We start from the raw sequence: 19,431 nt of genomic DNA on the forward strand, positions 1-19,431 counted from the left end.
CCCATGGTGCAGGTGGGTCCTACTCAGCCAGCCCCTAGTCCTTCCTGAGGACAACTCCCCTCTCCTGGAGGTCCCCCTGGCCAGGGGAGGTTCCTCACCTCCCAAGGAACATCAGAGGTGCCACCCTTCATAAGCCGACCTTGTGCAGCCGTGTCCCTGCAGCTAGGCAAACCTGGGGAGCCCGCAAGAGACTGCCCTAGGAGAGGGGTGCTCCCTGGTGTGCTCTTGTCCAACTCAGACAGAGGCATCTCCTAAAATATCATTGTGGTACCGAGCTGCCTTTCTATCTTTGTTCATTATTCCTGGAGCGACCCTTTCATATCACCCTCAGCAATATCCCAGCCCTCTGGTGTTTAGACTTGCAGCCCCTGACTTCTGAACTGCTTTAAGTGCCTCTCCTTTGGGTTAGGCTGGCTATGCATTGCCTGCCTACATTACTCCTTTAACGCTCTCCCCTCCAAAATGCTACTTTTGTCTCGGAAACCGAAGGCTGACACCCCACTGCAATCTGCGGACCGTGTAAAAGAAAGCTGCTCTTACAGCTCCGTGCCTCTCTGCGCGTCTGCCCGGTTTTGTCCTCTCATTAGGCTGTGCACACACACACTCCTGTTGCATGTTAAAGAGCAGGATAGCAAAGCACCTCCCAGGCATTTCTTTGTAACTTTAGAAACCAGGTCCCCCTTTAGAAAAGAGAAGCACGGCTGATAGCAAGGCCGCGGTGCTCAGGGGTATACGGTTTCTGAGGACAAGGGTTAGATGGACTTTAAAAGGTTATACAGCTTAGTGTTTCTGAGCCTTTTTTAATCCAGAGAACAAACTAACCTTTGGGGGAAGAAAAAAAAATAATAAAAAATCCACAGATTCTTTCACAGAGTGATACCACACAGCAGCCAGCATGCGCTGCCAAAGAAAGATCAGCCAAAGCTTTGAAATTCTGCTTTTTTTTTTTTTTTTTCATTTCTCCCAGCTGCTTTTATTTGCCGCTGTTTCATTTGGCTGCATGTGTTAGATGTTGCACGAGGCGTGAGGGTACGGGGGGAGGACTCGGAGGAGGATGCTGTGGCCCAGTTGTGGACCACCTCCTGAAGCCCTGCGAGCCATCGGTGCTCCCAACACCCTTGCGTAGCCTGCCAGGCAGCACCAAGGCCAAGATCCATGCAATCCCCTCCTGCCTGCCACAGACCATGCCTGCAGGCTCCTTGTGGAAGGCAGAAAAGGGGCGCAATCCCTTCCATACAGCTCATGTTTTTGGTGGTATAGGAACAGCTCACTTCGTTACTTCTGGGCCTACTTGGGCCTGCTGTTTTGGACCACCCCAGCTTAGTGCTCACAGCCCTTTGGTCCTGTTTGTTGGTCAGGCAAATAGTCTGAGTTTGGGCCCAGTTCTCCCTCAGCTACCTGGGTGTAGGAGCCCCCAAATTCCCAGTGGTGTGGAGGCAATGTAACGCGAGAAGTGTGTGAGGCCCTTTCTTCTGGCCTCCTCTCGTAAATCACCTCCTGCAGCAGCACCTGAAGTCATTTTGGCGAGACCAAAGCACGCATCAAGAAGCTTTTGTAGGGAGCCTGGGCAGATCAAATGCTCTCCGAAGGTTTGCTGTACCATGCAGGCCTGCAGACCATGTGGCTGGGGTCGCTGAGCACTCGTGGAGTGAGGGCATAAAGCCACCAGGAAAATCCACATTTCTTCTGCTCATTGCGCTGACCAAGCAGAGTGACCCCAGCTGAGCGATCAAGCATAATCTCCTTCCCCTTTCCTCTCATTAGAATATAGGGTCAGTTTGCTCGAGAGGTTTCAAGTTATACCAGCTTTCTGGTAGTGAAACTTTCCCATGAGACTGAAGTGCAGGGCAGCTTGCTTTTTTTTTGTGGCTTTTCCTACAGTGTCCCTTGCGTGAGCTGCAAGGACAGGGAATTCCCCTCCCACCAGAGCAGCTTGTGCAGCTCCTTGCCTGTCTCTCTTGGTGGGAGAGACATAACAGGAGATCCTACAGCCTGCTTGTGAGGGGTGAGGGATGTACCAGTCCCAGTTAGACCATGATACTGAGTGATAACCGAATTGCCTCGTGTGGTTGTGCTATGGTGCTCACCGCCTCATCCCTTACCTGCTTCTGCTGCCTCATCCTCCCATCCCGTCCTTGTCGAGGTCTCTCCATGTGCCATCACTGAGGATCTTCGTGTGTGGGGTCAAGGCATGTCTCCAAAACATGTAAAATGAGGCTGTGCCACATTAGAGATTCTTATACCCAAAGAAGATAGAGCAAAATACAGCCCTGAAGACCCCAGCGTGACCCGATGCTGCTGCCTCTCAGGCACGTTTCTTGGGTGTGTGGGGGATGTCAGATTTTCTCATTTAGTGCCAAATTCTTCCTCCTAGAGTGCATCCAAACTAAAAACCAGGCCCCCAGACCCTGCCCCCTTCTGAAGGCCTGCTCGCTGCTGCTCAGAGGACAACAACCTCTCCATGGTCAAGAGGCTGGACTTCCTGTAGGGAAGCACGACATCAGTATCAAACACTGCACAGCTCGGCCGGTTTTGTTCGTGCTACCACCATTACCATCGCCACAAAATTAATATATCTCTACCCAAGAAATATTTGCGTAAAACACATTTTTTTTAAACAACCCTACAAAGGGTTAATGTATTTGGGGAAAACCCTGGGGCCACCTTGCCATCTGGCCCATCTGCCCTGTGTCCTGTGACCTGGGATTTCCTCAGGACCCTGAAGGAGCCGAATTTCCTCCTTGAACTTCAGTGGGAATTGGTGGTGGTGGGGGTCTCCCCTCCCTTAAAAGCTCAGACAAGCACTGCTCAGGCATCTCTCTCTTCTGTTTGTCACTCTTTGCCCTGTTTGTTTATTTTTTGCACTTCTCACAGCCCGGACAAGGCAAACAGGCTAGTCTATTGTTGGTGTGCATCTCTTTCACTGTAAGCTTTGTTTATGTCTTAGCACAGTGATGCAATATTTGGGTTGAACGCTTCAAGGGGAAATGTTTATAGAACTAAAAAAATATTTCCATTTGATTTGTTTATAGGAAGTTTTTTCTTGTGGTCTTTGGTTTTGAAAAGGCCTTTGCATGTTTTCTTTTCTGCCCCCCCCTCAGCGCTCCCCCTTCGCAGATTTGAAGTTTGGAGCCAAATTCAGCCATGATAACACCGTGACTGACTCATTAGGTATTTCCACCACAGCTCAGCACTGTGGCGTTGGAGTATCTTCCTCCTGGCACCCCAGCTCTTCTCAGCACTGTCATCCTCCCCTGCACCAGCTTCTTCAAGCCTGTGTGTGGGGTTGAGGGGCTCCAGCCCTGGACCCCCACGACCGCCCCTTGCTCCTGAATTGCCCCTGCCTCGGGCCATCCCTCAGGAAGGGCGAGCTGCACCCCGGGGAAGAGCTGGAAGAGTTAAACGGGAACGGTACTGGGAAGGGAAAACAAAAGAGTAATAGGAAAGGCATCTTCGTGTGACCAAGGGCTTAACCGAAACCAGGCCTTCTCCCTCCATCCCAGCCGGGAAAACAAGGGAATATGTGCAGGCAGCCGCCGGCCGAGCGCGAGCATGCGTCCTCCTCCGCAGGCAGCAAGGCACGGCCGAGCGCATCCACTCCCCCTCGCTGCCCTCTGCATCCACTTGCCATACGTGTGTCTGCCAGCAGGAACAGGACAGAGAGCACCGGCTGTAACAACACGTCCCGGGCTGCTTGAACCAACAAATACCAGCCCTCCACATTTCCCCCACGCAGCCCCGCACCTATGTCACCACCGTTTCGGCCGGATGGCCCCCGAGCCCAGGTGCAGATGGCTTTCCATGAGCTCACCAACCAGCAGGGCTCCACAGACCATCGTTTGGCAACAGCCGGCATAGGAAAAATTACTCTGAGGGCTGTCTCCAGCTACTTCCAGCTGCTGCCTGTGCAGGAATAACATGAGATCACTGGCTCGGAGGACGCCTTGGCTTCCTCAGCCTCTGGCCATCAGCAGGTGGCCCTGGAAGTGGAAAACCTTGTGAGCTGTGGCACGGGGAGCTGGCGCCTGGGCACTGGGATCGCACCCAGATGTATAAATAAAACCCAGGCTCTCTTGCCTTGCAGGCTAGCAGGCTCTGCCACACGAGGAGAGGGCAATTGGTGTTTGTTTTCCCCCCAGTGTACACCATTTTAGAAAACAGCATGCCCTGTCTGGGAGCATGACGGCTACACCACAAGTAGGCTTGCCTTATCCCTTCAGATTAGGGCTGAGGCTGCCCGAGAGCCACAGACACTTGTGCATTTGTGCACCCCAAGCAAGCTGGTGAGGAGTGGGGCTGGCCTTTGTCTCTGCTGAGAGCATTACCAGAGGTTTCCTCAATGGTATGTATGAGGCTGGGTGAAGGCCAATGTATTTGTACAGGTGAGAATTGTATTATCTGTGGCTTCTTGGTCTACAACACACCTATGGGCCACCATAACCAATATATGCTGGTCTGTCTTGGCTCTCCTAGTGCAAGAGAGACACCGGAGCATCATGCTGTTAGGGGTTTTAGTACACTGAGAGCCAGACGGAATAGAGCACCACAGGAAAACAAGGACAAGGTAGACCAAAGTGTACTTACAGGTCCCATAACCACAAGCGTTGCTCTGGGACATCATTGGGAGTAACTGCACTCCCCGCTGATGGCGACTGCACATCTGCTTGTGTGCTGCTGTCAGATGCTGGATGGTGGTTCCTAAGAGGGGCAGAAATAGCTTATTTATTCTGTTTGGCATCTATATCCATTCCCTCTTATTTCTCACTTCTCCTCCCAACCCATAACCCCCTCCCCCAAAAGCCAAGCTAATGCCTTCCAGATGAGGTGCTAGAAGCTGTTAATTGCACCCGGATCCATCCTGATTTGTGCTTCAGTCAGCGAGGCACCTCGCTAATGGATCTGAGACTTGGCAGTGGGCCTGGGCCTGGCGTCAAAGGAAATAGATGAGAGGGAAAGAGAGAGCAGAGGGCTGGAGGGAGCGCGGGGAGACCCAGAAAGGAAAATGATCGCTCCTCCTCGCAGCAAGGGGCTGGCTGGTGATAAGGGCCTGCAGCCCTCCCTGTGGCAGAGGAGCATTGCCTTCTCCTGGTGGAAACCCAACACTGGCCCCGGGAGCTGCTCCCTGCTCTGGGGAAGGTTCGTGCTCATGGAGGCAGAGCTGCAGCACACCTGGGCCTCATGGGGCTGGAGATGCTGGAGCCCTGGGGATGAAGAGCTTCCTACCGACCACCAAACTTTAAGGGTTTCCTCTTCAGTGGCTTCTCAGGAGCCGCCTGAGGTGCAGGCTTGCTTCTGGACACGTGGGACAACACCAACCCAAGGTGATCACAAAGATGGGATGCTAAGGCTGAAAGCACTGGGACCTTTCTCCCTCAGTAACTCCTCAAAAGGATCAGCTTTGTCTGGATGGAGAATCTGAAGGCCCCAGTGCTGCAGCCCCCAGGATGTCCACTTCAGCATCACAGCCTGGGGCTGAGGAAAAGATTGTCACTAAGTGTTTGGGGGTTATCTTGAGGTTGTTTGGGAGTTTTCTTGGCAAGAAGCAGCCTCCTTTCTGTGTGCTGGAGGCCCCAGGAGACCACACAGTGGTTTCTCTCTGTCATGCGTTACCCCTCCAGCACTAAACCCAGTGTCTTCCCTAAAACATTTTATGAAAGGGAGTTTATTACACTCATTTTACTGGTGGAGAAGATGAGGGTCAGAAGCAAAGTAACTTTGCCTAAGGTCCCACGTGGAGTCTGGGCCCCATCTGGAAGGGGACTTGTGGTTCTCAGCCAGAGGCTACCTCCTCTGCTAGACCAAGCGCTGAAACCAGCAGCACCATGAAGTCGTCAGAGAGGGAAGTAAGGTTTAAAGGCTATACCAGATTTTAAAAAATGCCTACTCAATAGAGAAGATGGTTAAACCCATGCTGGTGATCTGGCTGCATGGGCATTTGGTCTTCACTGAAAAAAAAAAAAAAAAAAAGCAAGCAGGAAACACCCAGGTGGAAGGGAAGAGTTGAGCGGTCTGCAGCTACCAGGAGGGCCTGGGAGGTGTGGTGCAGCATCTGGTAATGAACTCGATAATCCTGGGAACGATGCTCCTGGTGGAGGAGATGTGCCAGGCCGAACGTGGAAACGGGACAACCAGAAGCAACCAACGGCAGTGGGAACCCAGTTGGTTGGAACCAGTAAGGAACCGTGCTGAATCCCCTTTGGCTGTGAGTCCCATTTTCATCAACTTTGCAATTCTTGGCAAAGATCTGAGGGAGTTTCCACTAGACTGTGATTCATTTGGTGAAATCTGATCTTGGCCAGCAGGGGAGGGAAGCAGACAGACAGACAGACTGACAGAGACACGGTGCAATATGAGCAGAGGCAAGGCTGTCAGGCCTCTGCAAAGGGGGCAGAAAGAGACCTGTTCTGCCCGATAGGGATCTCGGTGGGCAATCTGCTAGGGGAAGAGGTAAGGAAGTAGGAGAGCAAACTAATTACAGACATTGTGTGTGTTTGTATGTGTCTACAGACTGATTAGCTCATGTCTCCAAAGCATTTGGAGATGGAAACCAGTTAATTATCCTTATTAATTTTTCCCCTTTTGCGGTCCTGGTTATTTTTGGAGACCATTTTAAAGACAATGCACCACCCAGGTGCTGGCTGCCCCAAAGCCTGCTGGAATTCCCAACGTGTCTTTTCCTTCCCTCACACAAAGGACAAAACCCCTACGAGAATGATTCCTGCTTCTTGAAATGAGGACAAATCAAATAATGAAAAAAATAAAATAATAATGGCAGGGAAAAATGACGTCTCCCCACTGGCATGCCCACATGACATGATGTGTGTCTGCTTCTGTGCCTCTCAGGGGACAAAGACAAGGTGGCTGCCCGTTTCTGCACTTGCTGGTGCCCTGAGATACTGGCAGATGGGTACCCGAATACACCAAACACCTGGCTTTAAACTTCACCTGCCACCTATGAAAAAATAGGAAAAGTCTGGCTGTGGAGAAATTCCCATCCCTTTCCTTCACCTCCTTGCTGTGTCTTGCTGCCCTGGGCCCAGGTGCTGCCCGGACAGCCAGGTGGGAAGCCACAGTCCCAGATCCGGAGATCGAGACATTTTTTCAGTGCTATGCCAAGGCATTAAGCACTGGGAAACTAGACCATGCACACCACGTTACAATAAAAGGGATAGCTGAAGACTTCCAGACCATGACAGGTTTGATCTGGCTTGTTTATTTTTTGGCAGGAGGGACCGAGGGAGGCCAGGGCAGGGACCGAGCATGTGTTATATGTGCCAGAGAGAGCACGTCTCCTCCAAGTCAGCTGTCTTCTGTCTGCTTTCACATGTGGCTGTTCAGTCCCATTATGGTGCTGCGCTATGCCTGGTGGGCTGAGTGCAGGAACATCTGCACCAGGTCCATTGCAACGTGATTTATGAAGCCTCTCTGAGGTCCCATCTTTTCCTCCTCCTCCTCTTCCTTTCTGGGACTTGGGGAGTTGGTAGTTTTTGGGGTTGTGTTTTTTTTTTTTTTAAAGACCACTTTAATTGCCTATCAGGCAGAACCCCTTGATTTACTGTGCTTTGGCTTCAGGAACAAAAGACTTCAGGGGAGAAAAAGATTCAGGTTTTTGAGTAGTTGTTTCCTGTTTTACCTCAGCCTCCCTGTGCAGACAGAAGGTGCAAAACCTGGAGTTGTGTAGCACCAGGGAGAACCCAGATTAATTTATCCCATGGGTGCTTGCTTACAGAGTCCATTTCCTCAAGTGTAAAGCCAATTCACCAGGAGGCAGATCTCCGTGCTGCACTGCTTCTACATTGCTGAGTATTTGCTGAGATCTTGGGTCCCAATATTCAGAATATAGGATTCTGACAAGACACAAGCAGTGGTGTTACAGATGTACAAAACTGAAGTGAATGAAGGTGATGGACAGCTATCAGTAAGGGCAGACTTCTGTGATCCAGAGCCTCTTAGGCGGCAGAAAGGGTGCAGTGCCTTTCAGCACCTCTCTGCCAGCGTCAGGCACTGTTATTTCTGAACCTCCAGGGTCACAGTAAAACACCTGCATGAATTCACAGTCCTGACAACATATCCAGAAAAGCCTACTGCACACCAAAAATGAGATATACAGGGCAAAACTCAGATTTCTTTACGGCACCCTTATAACAGCACGTAAGAAAACACAACTACGAGCTGGTGAGAGGCACCCAGAGGCAGACTTTGCACCCCGAGGACTGTAGCCTGTGCACATCTCCCTTTCAGCTAGTCACTTCTAACTCCAGCTCCTAAAATAATACTGCAATGCACTTGCACAACTGCTTGCCTTCCTCAAATCTAAAAGGCATGGTACTAGGAGAGTACCCTGTGTGTAAAGGATGAGCCACAGAGTACAGTAATGAGGAGCATGGCTGAATTCCTACACTTTGAGGAGCTGAAATTGGCTTTTTTCTTCCTTTTTTTTTTTTTTTTTTTTCTCCCTGAAGCCCAGGTTTGGCTTAACTGAAAAGTAGATCTATTTGTTTCTTTCTGCTGCAGAGTATTCCAGCCTAAAATCTGTCATCTCCACTCTGCACACCTTTCACAAGAGGAAAAAATGAAGTGTTATAGGAGAGGTAGAGGGTCAGATACATAGTAAATTATGTGAGAAGCACACACACACTTATATAATTTTATCTGGGCCTCTCAATATCCTGTTGACAGGAATTCAGACTGTCCAGGAAAGCATCGCAGGGAGAAAAAAAAAAAAAAAAAAGTATGCGGACCTATTGCTCTGTAAAAAATAAAAAAATAAAAAGAAGGATAAACAAAACCTTCTGCTAAAGCTATCCAGTGATACGACTCAGGGTGCCTCACTACACTGGGAAATCGGAGACCCAGCTTTAACAGCCAGTGCCACCAAATGAGTCAAAACCTCAAGAGTAACTTTATACCTACGGTTCTGCAAGCAAGCATTGCATGTTTTATAGAAAGCTGAGCAACAATAGCTTCAGAGCCAAGTGGGACCGCTGACTCCATAGCAGTGTCAAGAAAACCACCCCGAGATAAGGTTGCATCCCACAGCACTAGGGGGTTGAAAACCAAATCCACTGGGAAAAGCAGTTTGTGCCTATAAAAAGCCCCATGCTTGGACCTTCTGTCTCCGGGGCACCATCAGAAATCCCGGAGCTACTTGAGTCCCTGCCCCAGGCACAGATAGTGGAGAATGGTCTGTGGTTCTCACCACCCGTGCTGGAAAGAGAAGAGCTGAGAGCAGAGGAGGTGCAGACAAAGGCTAGCTGGATGGTCAGGGGAAAAGGGTGCCTATCACAGGATAGGAACCCGTTGATTTATTTCACCCAGCAAAACGCAGGCTGAGAATGGATATGATTGTTCTTGGTAAACACATCAGAGGGACGAGCACCAGGGAGGGAGCAGAGCTATTTAAGCTTGGGAACAATGTTGGCAGGAGAACAAGTGGGCATGCTCCAGCCAGGAATAAATTGAGACTGGAAATAAGAAGAATGGCTGAAGCCTCAGAGCTGTCAAGTTCTGGAATAGCCAACTAATTGGGGTAGTGGGAGAATCTTAAAACTTGTTAGGATTGTTTGGAGCTTCGCGTTTGTGAGAATGATTGCATTATGCGATTGCTGACAATAGCAAGGGACGAGACGTGGTAAAATAGGGGATCCCTTCCAGCTCTACATCCCTACTGTGAAGCACTCAGGGCTGATTTCTTTCTCATGTGTCCATGCTAAGGCAGGAGAGCTGCAGGATCCTTCGCCATCCAGCCCAACAGGGAAGCTGTTCGCAAGTCAGTTGCGAGCAAGGAGATGAGGATACTGAGGATACTTTCTCAGATGGCTGAAGATGATATGACAGTTCCTCGTAACGAGCTGTGAGGAGAAACGTGTCTCTGGCCCCAAGAGAAACATTGCAGGCAGCGCACCAGGCCACAGTCAGTCAGCAGGATAGAGACGAACAGCAGAGACAAATGGCTGAAATTCCAGAGGAGAAGACCAAGCACAGGCATTTGCTCATTGGACAAGGTGGGACTTCACGTCTTCTTTGTCTTCCCAAGGCAACAGAGGTTGGAAAGTGACTCGTGAAAATGTACGTGCCCATTTCTGTCATTCTGGGCCATGGCAGCTCTGCAGCAAACCTACCTAAGATGTTAAACACTGGAGTCAGTCCTGGCAAAATGGTGGTTTTATGCAGTCATACACTTCCTTCTCTTCACAAGGAGAAGCACTCCTACCCTCTTTACCAGCCAGACAAAAAACATGTGCCTCCTTGTTACTGTTCTCCTTCCCTTTCTTGAGCTGTTCCCACACCCTTCACCTCACCCTCATCTGCTGTAGAGAAGCAAAAAGGGGAAAAATACGGTGTTGGTCCAGGAGAGAGGGTACCAGCAAACAGTCCAGCCAAATATTTCTCTCTTACTCCAAAAGCTGTCGCGCCTAGGCAAAACCAGCATGCTCATATTTGTCCCCTCAGCCTCCTGCCATGGGTAACCCAACCCATTTTAACTCCTGGACTCACTTAGTTGCACATAAGCAGCAGGAGAGACTTGTGCTCAGGGTAACAGAAGCTTTTCTCATCTGTTTTGACCCTACCTGGGGCATTGGGGGGATGAAAAGATGAGGAGGAATACATTGTGCACATAAGAGAGGGAATACATGTCCCAGCTGCTGGCTAGCTCACAGGCCCTCCACATGGGAGTGATAAGATCAAGCTTTACATTCCCTTCCTTTAGTTCACTGCACTCACACCCCCTCCTTTCTCCTTAGGAAACTGGGAGAAAGGAAAAGCAATAATAAAATATTTCAGATGAGAGAAAGAATTCTCCGTGATTGAGAACATTTAATGGGAACCAGCTGCCTGAGCGAGACCAAAGGCCAGTCCTGCTGGGGTTTTGTTGACAGGGTCACTTTTCACAGGTACCTGCTGAGGAAGAGGGAGGGATGCTCAGGAGACGGCACAGAGGAGGAGGAAGGTGCAGGAATGCATTACGCTGCTTTACCTCATTGCAACCCCTTCTCCCCCCTCCCAAAAAAACAGCTCTTGGAGAAGAGCCACGGCGGGACAAAACAGGAGTACGCGTGGTGTGAGTAGCTCTACCCGAGGAAAAACGGGTGGGTGGAAGAAAGGAAAGAGGCGCCTGAAAGTTCAGCGCATGAAACCAAAGCCAAGGCTGGCCCTGCACTCACCTTCCTGTCCTTCCTCGTGGCCAGACAGCTACAATTAAGACGTAATGGATACCCCGAGAGCTGCTCCTGTGCCTGCCAGCCAGCCGCTGATGTACCCACACTGAGATAACCACCCCGGCACAAACCCACAAACCCACCTGGAGGAGTGGGCCTTGGCCTGAGCCCATCCTTAGAGTCCTGCTCTCTGAGGGATGCACAGAGCCCTGTCCTTGTCCTGCTTGGCTACTCACAGCTTGGAGACCAGCATCAGGATGGATGGAGAAAGGAAAGCTCATCAGCTCCTGTCCCCAAACAGCAAGGCTTGCAGTGATCAGCTCTTGGGATGTACAGAGGGATGGGGCTACCATTTTCATGGTGAAAGAGATAATAAAAGCTTTTCAGAAAGCACCTTCAGAAATGCTCTAGAAGTTACTCTGCATGCTCCATCTCCCCTGATTTCTCTTCACAGTCTGTAACAGGGTTGTGTCTCTGTGTGGTTTCTTCAAAAAGCATGAGCCAGAACTCCCTGCTCCCCGAAATGAGGCGTTCATCCTAATCACCACGATGCATACACACCCCTAGGTAAATTTTAGAAGAACAGAGCTGTGGTGCCAGCTTCTGAGCTGCAAGGACTGGTGCTTTGCCACTGCAGGAGCAAGTCCCACAGACCCAGCTGCTGGCAGCAGTGTTTTGGCAGCCCTGACGTAATGATAACACCACCCTCGTCATGGATGAAGCTGTTACGTGGGCTGTAACATCTCAACACAGCACCAGCAATACCTGTCACGAAGCTTCAGGCAGGAGAAGCCCAAAACGGCGTGAGGCTGAGGAGAAGGAATAAGCTGTCAAGCTGTGGCACGGATACGATTTTCCACTCAGTCCCCACGTAGCCACTCAGAAGATGGTAAATCACAACTGAAAGGGCTGGCCAGCAGCCTTACGTTTCCTCATGGTGCTCCTGAGGTGTGGAAAGGTCTCTGCAGAGGGAGGCCCGCCGAGGGGAAGCCTGCAGCACGAGTGCCAGAAAAAGGCCCCATGGCCTCCTCCACCAGCCTTTCTCCTTCCAAGCACCCCTCTCCATTGAGTTTGCCGTGCTCACACAACCACAGAGGCAGGAGCTTCTCTCTAGTCACAAAATATTAACAATTTTTTCCCTGCTTATGTGGGTTATGACAGGCCTGTTGGAAATAGCCTTCTGAGCGAGGCAGGGCCTCAGCGAGAGGTTTTGGGGAGGAGTGTGGGGAAGCTGGGAGGCTGTCCCCAGCAAGGCCACGGCCTCGCACCTCAGCTTCCCCATCCTGCACGCCGCCCCGGCCTCCTCCCTCTCTTTCAAAGGGGATTTACACACGGGTTTGCAGGCTTTCCCCTCTGCCCCATCTCCTCTCCCTCCTGCCCTGCTTTGATGTTAATTGTCTGCAGGGCTGGAGCGCTCCTTGGCTGATTAAGTCCAAGAGTCCTCCCCGGTTTTGTTGACCCATGAATGGGGGCCTCTCCAGTGCTCACTGGAGTGCGGGCTCCTCGCCCCTCCTCCTCCGTGGCGCGGGCTGATGGATTAATCCCGCTGTGTGAGGAGAGCGGGGTGGGAGGGGAGCCCGACGGCATGGCATGGGGTATCCGCAGTGCTTTTGGTACAAAGATACGCCTTCTGCTCCTTTATTATGATTTTTTTTAAATACCAGAAGAAAATACACTTTCATTCAGAGGCGAGATTTGGAGTGGCTGGGGCAAAAACAGCACAGGCAGCACGGGCTGGCTGAGCAGGCTGCACTACACCCGGTCTTTGCTCCACCAGGAGCACCTCAGGTACAAAGCATCCTCTGTGTCCCCAGCACTGCAGCGTCCAGCTCTTCACTGCTGACCTACCTAAGGATGCCTTTGTCCCTTCTCACCAGGCATCAGGAGGCCAAGGGCACCATTTTTGGGGGAAGACTGCTGTCTTTCCCCACCTCCCCGCTCCATCCGCTGTGCTGATGCTGGCCCCCTCCCCAGCTGCCTTCGTGCCCAACGCAGAAAGCCAGGCGCAGGAAATGAAAAGTCTCCCCCTGAGGAGCCTTGTGCAATTTTTCCAGCCTCTCCCTCCGCCCCTGCTTCCCGTTCACCCCCCCCAAACACACACACACACTCTCCAGCTCTGTCTTTCTCTGGCCGGTCGCAGAGAAGGGCCGATGGTGTTGGCACCGCGCTGCTGGCTCCCTGGCACGCTCGCCCGGCCATCCTGCCAGGCTTTTCAGGGCTCACTCTCGCTTTCCAGAGGCTGGAAGTGCAGAGCAGGAGACGGGCTCCCTTGGCAGCCTCACTGTTTCCAAACATTGAAAGGCAGAGAGAGAAAAGTCGGCTTCTCCCAGCTCACCAAAGCCACCACCAGCGTGGATGCTGGCCAAGCTGTCCTAAAAATAACTGCAGTGCTACCGGACACGCGTGCTTCTCGGGGACAAAAGGGGACAATGCACCCGGGGCAACAGGGACAGAGTGGGGCGGGGGAAAGAAAATGGGGCTTTTTCCTCCATCGCCCCTTTCAGCAAGTAAAGGAGCCTGTAATATCCCTGAGGTGCAAGTCAATAGCACTCACACATGGCTCTCTGCTTCTGTGGAGAAGCCACTCAGTTGTCTGAAGCCAGGGTCTTCCCCACCTTCATCTCAAGGCACCAGTTCAGCAGTGTGGGGACAGCAGTGGGGGTGCTGGGGCACACTGGGACCCTTCCACCTTCCCACATCCACTGCTGGTAAAGACAGCAAGCCTAACATGGAAAGCAACTTCTGAGCTCCCCTCCAAGTGCAACGCAGATGCACTTGGTGTAACACAGATACGCTGAGCTTGTAAAGATACCTGCCATGTGTTTCTGCTTGAAACAGAGGAGCGAGAGGAGATGCAGAACCAGATGTGCAATCCAAGGCACTCTCTTCCTTCCCACCGTGGCCAAGACATCTCCCAGCCCCAGCACAGGCAAAACATCAAGTGCTCCTCTGGGCAGAGGGGCCAGAGTAACCAGGAAAGAAAAAAATGTATTTTACCATGAGGAAAAGGCAAAGTCCTGAAGATACTGAACGTCTCCACAGGCTGGAGCAGGCTCCGCCAGCTCAGGCCATCCACAAAGCCATAAGATGCCTCCTCTCCAGCCCAAGTCCTCACCAAACATTTCTTGGTGGGAGAATTTGCAAATTTGCTAAATGTTTCAGGTGGCCCAACTTTTGGGGGTGGGGTGGGAGTGGCACAAAAAAACCTACCATGAGAAAACTTTCAGCTGAAACAATTTGCCTTGCTCTACTTTTTTTTTTTTTTTTTTTTTTTTGGGGGGGGGTGATTTTTTCTTTTTCTTTTTTTTTTTCTCTCTTTGTGGGAAGAAGAGAAGAGAAGAGGGCTTACAGAGGGTTTGGCACAGTCAACCTCGGTCCCAGCAGATACATATTTGTTTGCCTATTTACAATCAGGGCAATCTGAACCCGTTAGCAGATGCAACTGAGTTAAGGCATGAGCATGAATTTAGAAAACAATATGACCCATCATTGTAAGAAAGGCTCGGAGGCAAAATCCAAGTAATTGATATCATAAATCCTTCAGGACACTGTTGCAGGACGGTCGTCACCTCAGAAAAATCAGGGCTGCTGGCTCGCACGCCTTGCACCTATTTTGAGGCATAACTCGACGTTCGTGCTTGAAAACGTTCCTGTATAAGTTGAGGCAGACACCATTTGGCATTTGTTCTGCTCCCGAGGTATTTCAAAGGGTAACTGCCAGATCTGTGAGAAACTGCTAAGTGCCGAAGCTCCAGTGAATGATGTTTTAATTTGGTCTGAGGGCTTTAAAGAACATCTTGAAAGACTTAGACAAGTCTTAAAGAGAGTATGAGAAAGAGACTTAAAACCAAACTATAAAAAAGCTATATCTGATGTAATAAGTTATTTAAATGAGGCATAAATTGAGCAAAGATGGCTTAATTGGTAATGTGGATAAAATGTTGAAATGTTTAACTCTGCAAAATAGCATGGATCTGTGACAATTTATGGAGACGATAAGCTGTTCTTGACAAAATTCATTCCAAATGGCCAGGGAGGGGCTGATTTTGCAAGGTGGCGAGCATTGCTTTTTTTTTTTGTTTTCCCCCCTTCATCCAGAAAAACACTTAAACACATGTGGGGTCGTGGTGGCTGGGCACGGGGCAGGATGCTATGCAAAGCATGCGCCAACCTGGTCCTTCAGTAGGACCTCTGAGCGCTTCGCCACACCTCCAGGGCTGGCATCGCTTTGTCCCTACCCGAGTTCCCCGTGCCTAAATGTCACTTTGCACTTAAAAACGCCCTCCCCGCAGCCCCCAGGTTCCTCTGAGCTGGCTTCCCTCCCAGCAGCCCATCACAAAGCCCATCTTCTCCCCCTCGCCCCTCCTCCCCGGCCCAGGTTGTAAAATAACGAGTTTCTTGTTATTCTTGTTATTGCTGAATGGCAGAGGTCTGGAGCCCCGTGAAGAGAAGGGGGCAGCCTAATTAGGGAAACGAGAGCCATCCTTAATGAGCACTCCTGACTAGGTGGGGATTTAAAGAAAGAGGCGGGGGCAGGGGGGAGAGAGGTCAATTTGTGGGGCTTTCTCTTCCCTACCCCCCTCCTCCTCCCTGTAAACCTACCGCAGTTTGGGGTCTGAGCACGGGGTCTTCTAGACATCACTGTGGTTGTTATTAAATGATATTTCCCTCTTTTGCCTGACTTCGAGGGGGGATAATTTCATTTCGTCCCCTCTGCTGATTTGATGCTGTGAGGGTATGCCAGGTGTTGGGCTGTTCTTGTCCCTTACAGCCTCCTTAAGGTGTCCTTTCTGGGGGACACCTCATCAGCAGGTGGTACCTGAGCAGGGGTGGCAGCCGCTGGCACAAGACTTTGGCACACCCCTGCAGGACAGTCTAGTGTGTGTGCAAACCAGGCTGCACTCACCTGCTCCATAAAACACCAGCACAGCTCCGCTCCTGTTCCCTCCAGCAATGCCTGCACCTACCTCTGTCAAAAATGGGCTGTGCTTGCAAGGCATTGCACTGCAGATGATTTTTGCAGCTCAGTCTGGCCCTGAAGAGACACCTTTGTCACCAGGACCGTGCCGGCAGCATGGCTAGACTGTCAGCATTTCAGATACCTCAGCCTTAGCCCCGGTACCCTGTAGCTCAATGTCAGATGTTTGCTCCGGCCTCCCTTAGCAGACACAAGCCTCTCTGAGTTCCCCTGAGTTCATCCGTCCCGTGTGTACGTTGGCAGGAGCTGAAAGCCCCGTGTGTGGAAACTCACTCGCACAAGCTTTCTCATTCCACACCCACCCGCTTGAATTTCTCTCCTGTTCTGCTTTCACTCGCTCTGGCTGAGCTGGAACCAAACGCCCCCGGTCTCAGAGAGGCTTCAGCCCCCCTGTTCATAGACTGGACTCGCCTCTAACTCCTCAAGAGGAGAAAAAGCAGGTGGGGAGATACACCCCGACCCAGCAGAGCAGGAGGAGCATCTCCTGAGAGCTTGATGCTCTGGGGGAGCTGCAAGGGCATGAAGCTGGCTGCATCTCTGCTCGCCAGCCTGGTCCTCTTCGGTGTGCCCCAGGTCAGCATTAGGCAGTCACCTCCAGCAGCTCCTGTGATGTTTTCTGCAAAGATCTGTCAGAATCCTTGCCCAGTTAAATCAGCACATGCTGAAATGCTTAAACAGGCTTCCAAGGAGCAAGCTTGCAGCCAGAAGCGTGGGAGGAACGTAGTCTGACAGAAAGGAAATAAGCAGGGAACATTTTACCCATAAAAGCACTTTGCTTTCTCTTTGCTTCATAAATCAGCTTTCTCTGATCTCATCCAAAAAAAGGCAGTTAATTCCCCGCTTCTCCCTGCCTGGGAGATGTATTCTTTTCTGTATTTGGATCTTGCCTCGGAGAAATTAAGAGACCTAATTGTTTCCACTGCTCTTTCCAAAATTAGGGAACCAAATAACATCAGGAATGAAGGCTGTGGGCCACACCTCCCAAGGTGCCAAGCTCCTTCGCTTCGTATGGGCTGCTGCTGGAGTCTGGAAACGTTTGGACGGTGTGTCGTAGCTGAAGGCCAGGTTAGGCTGGAGGAGGAACCCGCTCCCCACCAGCCGGGGGGACAATCATTCACCCGCAGGAGAGAAAGATGTGCACAATCTGTGGTATATCAGCCCCGGAGCCAAGATCTGTGCTCTGCCATGCCTGTTCCCGCTCCCATGGACTACGCACTTAACATTCCTCCAAGCCTACCAGACAGGCTGCTCTTTATCAGATCCATTTCTCTCTTCTGTTTATGGCTGGAGGATGCTGGGGCCCCACTGGACTCCGGTTTGAAGTCATTAGGGTTTTTTGTGGGTGAATTGCTTGGATTAACAAGAAAGTCTCGGCACAAGAGCCAGCAATTTTCCGCTCCTGCCCTGACATGTAAGCTCCCCAGTGATCTCTCCTAGCAAAAATGACCGTGTGTATCCAAAGCATCGTCTCGGCTTTGCTGCCACCTGTGATGACCAAACAAGAACAGGTTGAAGACTAAAAACAAAGCAAATTCAACCTGCACTGCTGGTTTCAGAGAGCGTGCCCAATACATGCTCCTGTCATTTCCTTTCTGTTTCACATTGGTTGTCCCCTCAATGCATGCACCATGCCCTATGCTTTTCTGGTTATTCGTTGGGAAAGCCAAAAGATTCAAGGAAAATATGGGGAGAAAGGAGATGGGGGCATTTCTGAAGCAGCGGTGTTTTAACAGGAGGTGGTAACAGCCAGTGGCACTAGGTGGGCATTCCCAAAAGGCCGGTCTACATGCTGAAGGAGATGCACACATGGTAGGCCTCGAAATAATGGCACTTGTCTCTCCAGCTGTTCCCAATGAGCTGTGTCCCCTGGGGTGCCCACAGAGGAGGTCTGACACCAGAGGATGATCTCCTGAGGTCCTTGTGGCTCCGCTGTGGTGCTCAGATGTCAGGACATGTTCATGTGCACAAACCCACCTCCGCGGGCTGCTGGCTGGGCCTCTCGCTCAGGCCTGTGGTTCTTGTCCATGTGGGAGAGTGCCACCAGCAATGTGTTGCCCTTTGCATGGCATTTCTCTAGCAGGAGAAAGTTTGCACAGCTCATGGGGAGAGATTTTAACGGAAAATTAAACCATTTTTGCTTCTTCATCCCAACACGCAGTTACCAGGCCTCTCACCCTTTAGTTCCCTACCTTTTCTGGGCTACAGAAATGTATATAAAAGTCTAGAAAACCTCTGTTGCAAGCTATTTTCTGTCCATTATAACCAGGCAGAGGTGTGTTGAGCATGAAGTTCACTACAAGGGACTTTTATGATTGTGGCTGACTTTCCAGGAGGATAGGTTGGCATATCCTGCTTTAAAAACACAGTGTATCAGGCACACACTTGGCAGTAGCTCTGTATGTCCCTTTTGGTCTGAGAGCAACACGTTTGCCACGGCTCTGCTAGCAGGAGGTGTACCAGCACATGGGACCCTCCCATTTGCAAACCAAGCACATGCAGCATTCGGAAATTACCCCAGCTATTCATTTTTCTGCTGGATTCTTTCCCCCGCACCTCCAAAAAAAAAAAAAAAAAAAAAAAAAAAAAAAAAAAGTGAACGCATATGCCCAAACCTCGGCATTTTTCACGGAGCACAAGCCTTGTGTTGCAGCCAGCCGAAGAGGGAGTGGAGCTGGAGCTGAGTGTGTGGGTGCTGCATGGGCAGGGAAGGCATGGGGAGAGCCCGCTGGTGCACAGCAGGTGCACAGCACGGATGTCACACGTCGGGGGGTGTGTGTGACACACCTGCACATGCATGTAGCGGTGTGTGCACTCGTGTGTTTGTTGTGGTGAGAATTTGCCTGGGAGGCACCTGGTGTGCAGATTTACGCAGAATGGGGCATGCAGGAGAGCTGCCAGCACCTCTGAGAGTGTAAAGGCTTGGGGAGGGTCTCTGCAAAGCCTCATTTTCTCTGCTGGGGCTGCCCAGGGGACTGGGCTGTGAGCTGTTTCTGAGCCTCCTCGCCGTGGCTGTGAGCTGTTTCTGAGCCTCCTCGCCGTACCTGCTTGAAGACCCTGTTTTGCTTTATAACTTTCTTCAGCTCTTATTTGCTATTCCTTCCTTTCCCTCTTCCTGGCTCCCTTTTTGTTATTCCTTCTTCTCACATTTCCTCCCTCCACCGCCCTTCCCATTTCTTCTCCCTCCCTCTCCTTCCTCACTCCGGCTGCTTCTCCCCAGGCTCCCTCCACCTCATCCTCCACTCTCGCCTCCTCTCCTTCCTCTGCCTCCCTTCGCTCCTCGCTGCCTCCTCTCCT

General features: G+C 51.1%; 1 long non-coding RNA gene across 1 annotated transcript; it reads right to left on the reverse strand.

The window, feature by feature from the left end:
- Window positions 1-7,159: 7,159 nt before the first annotated feature.
- Window positions 7,160-14,315, reverse strand: LOC110354487 (uncharacterized). Its single transcript, XR_002406533.4, has 2 exons — window positions 14,157-14,315; window positions 7,160-10,121 (listed from the first exon to the last, which is right to left on the reverse strand). It is a non-coding gene; the product is annotated as an uncharacterized lncRNA (long non-coding RNA).
- Between the last annotated feature and the right edge of the window lie 5,116 nt (window positions 14,316-19,431).

The sequence above is a fragment of the Anas platyrhynchos genome, chromosome 1, assembly GCF_047663525.1.
Source record: "Anas platyrhynchos isolate ZD024472 breed Pekin duck chromosome 1, IASCAAS_PekinDuck_T2T, whole genome shotgun sequence".
In the NCBI taxonomy this organism is placed as follows: domain Eukaryota; kingdom Metazoa; phylum Chordata; class Aves; order Anseriformes; family Anatidae; genus Anas; species Anas platyrhynchos.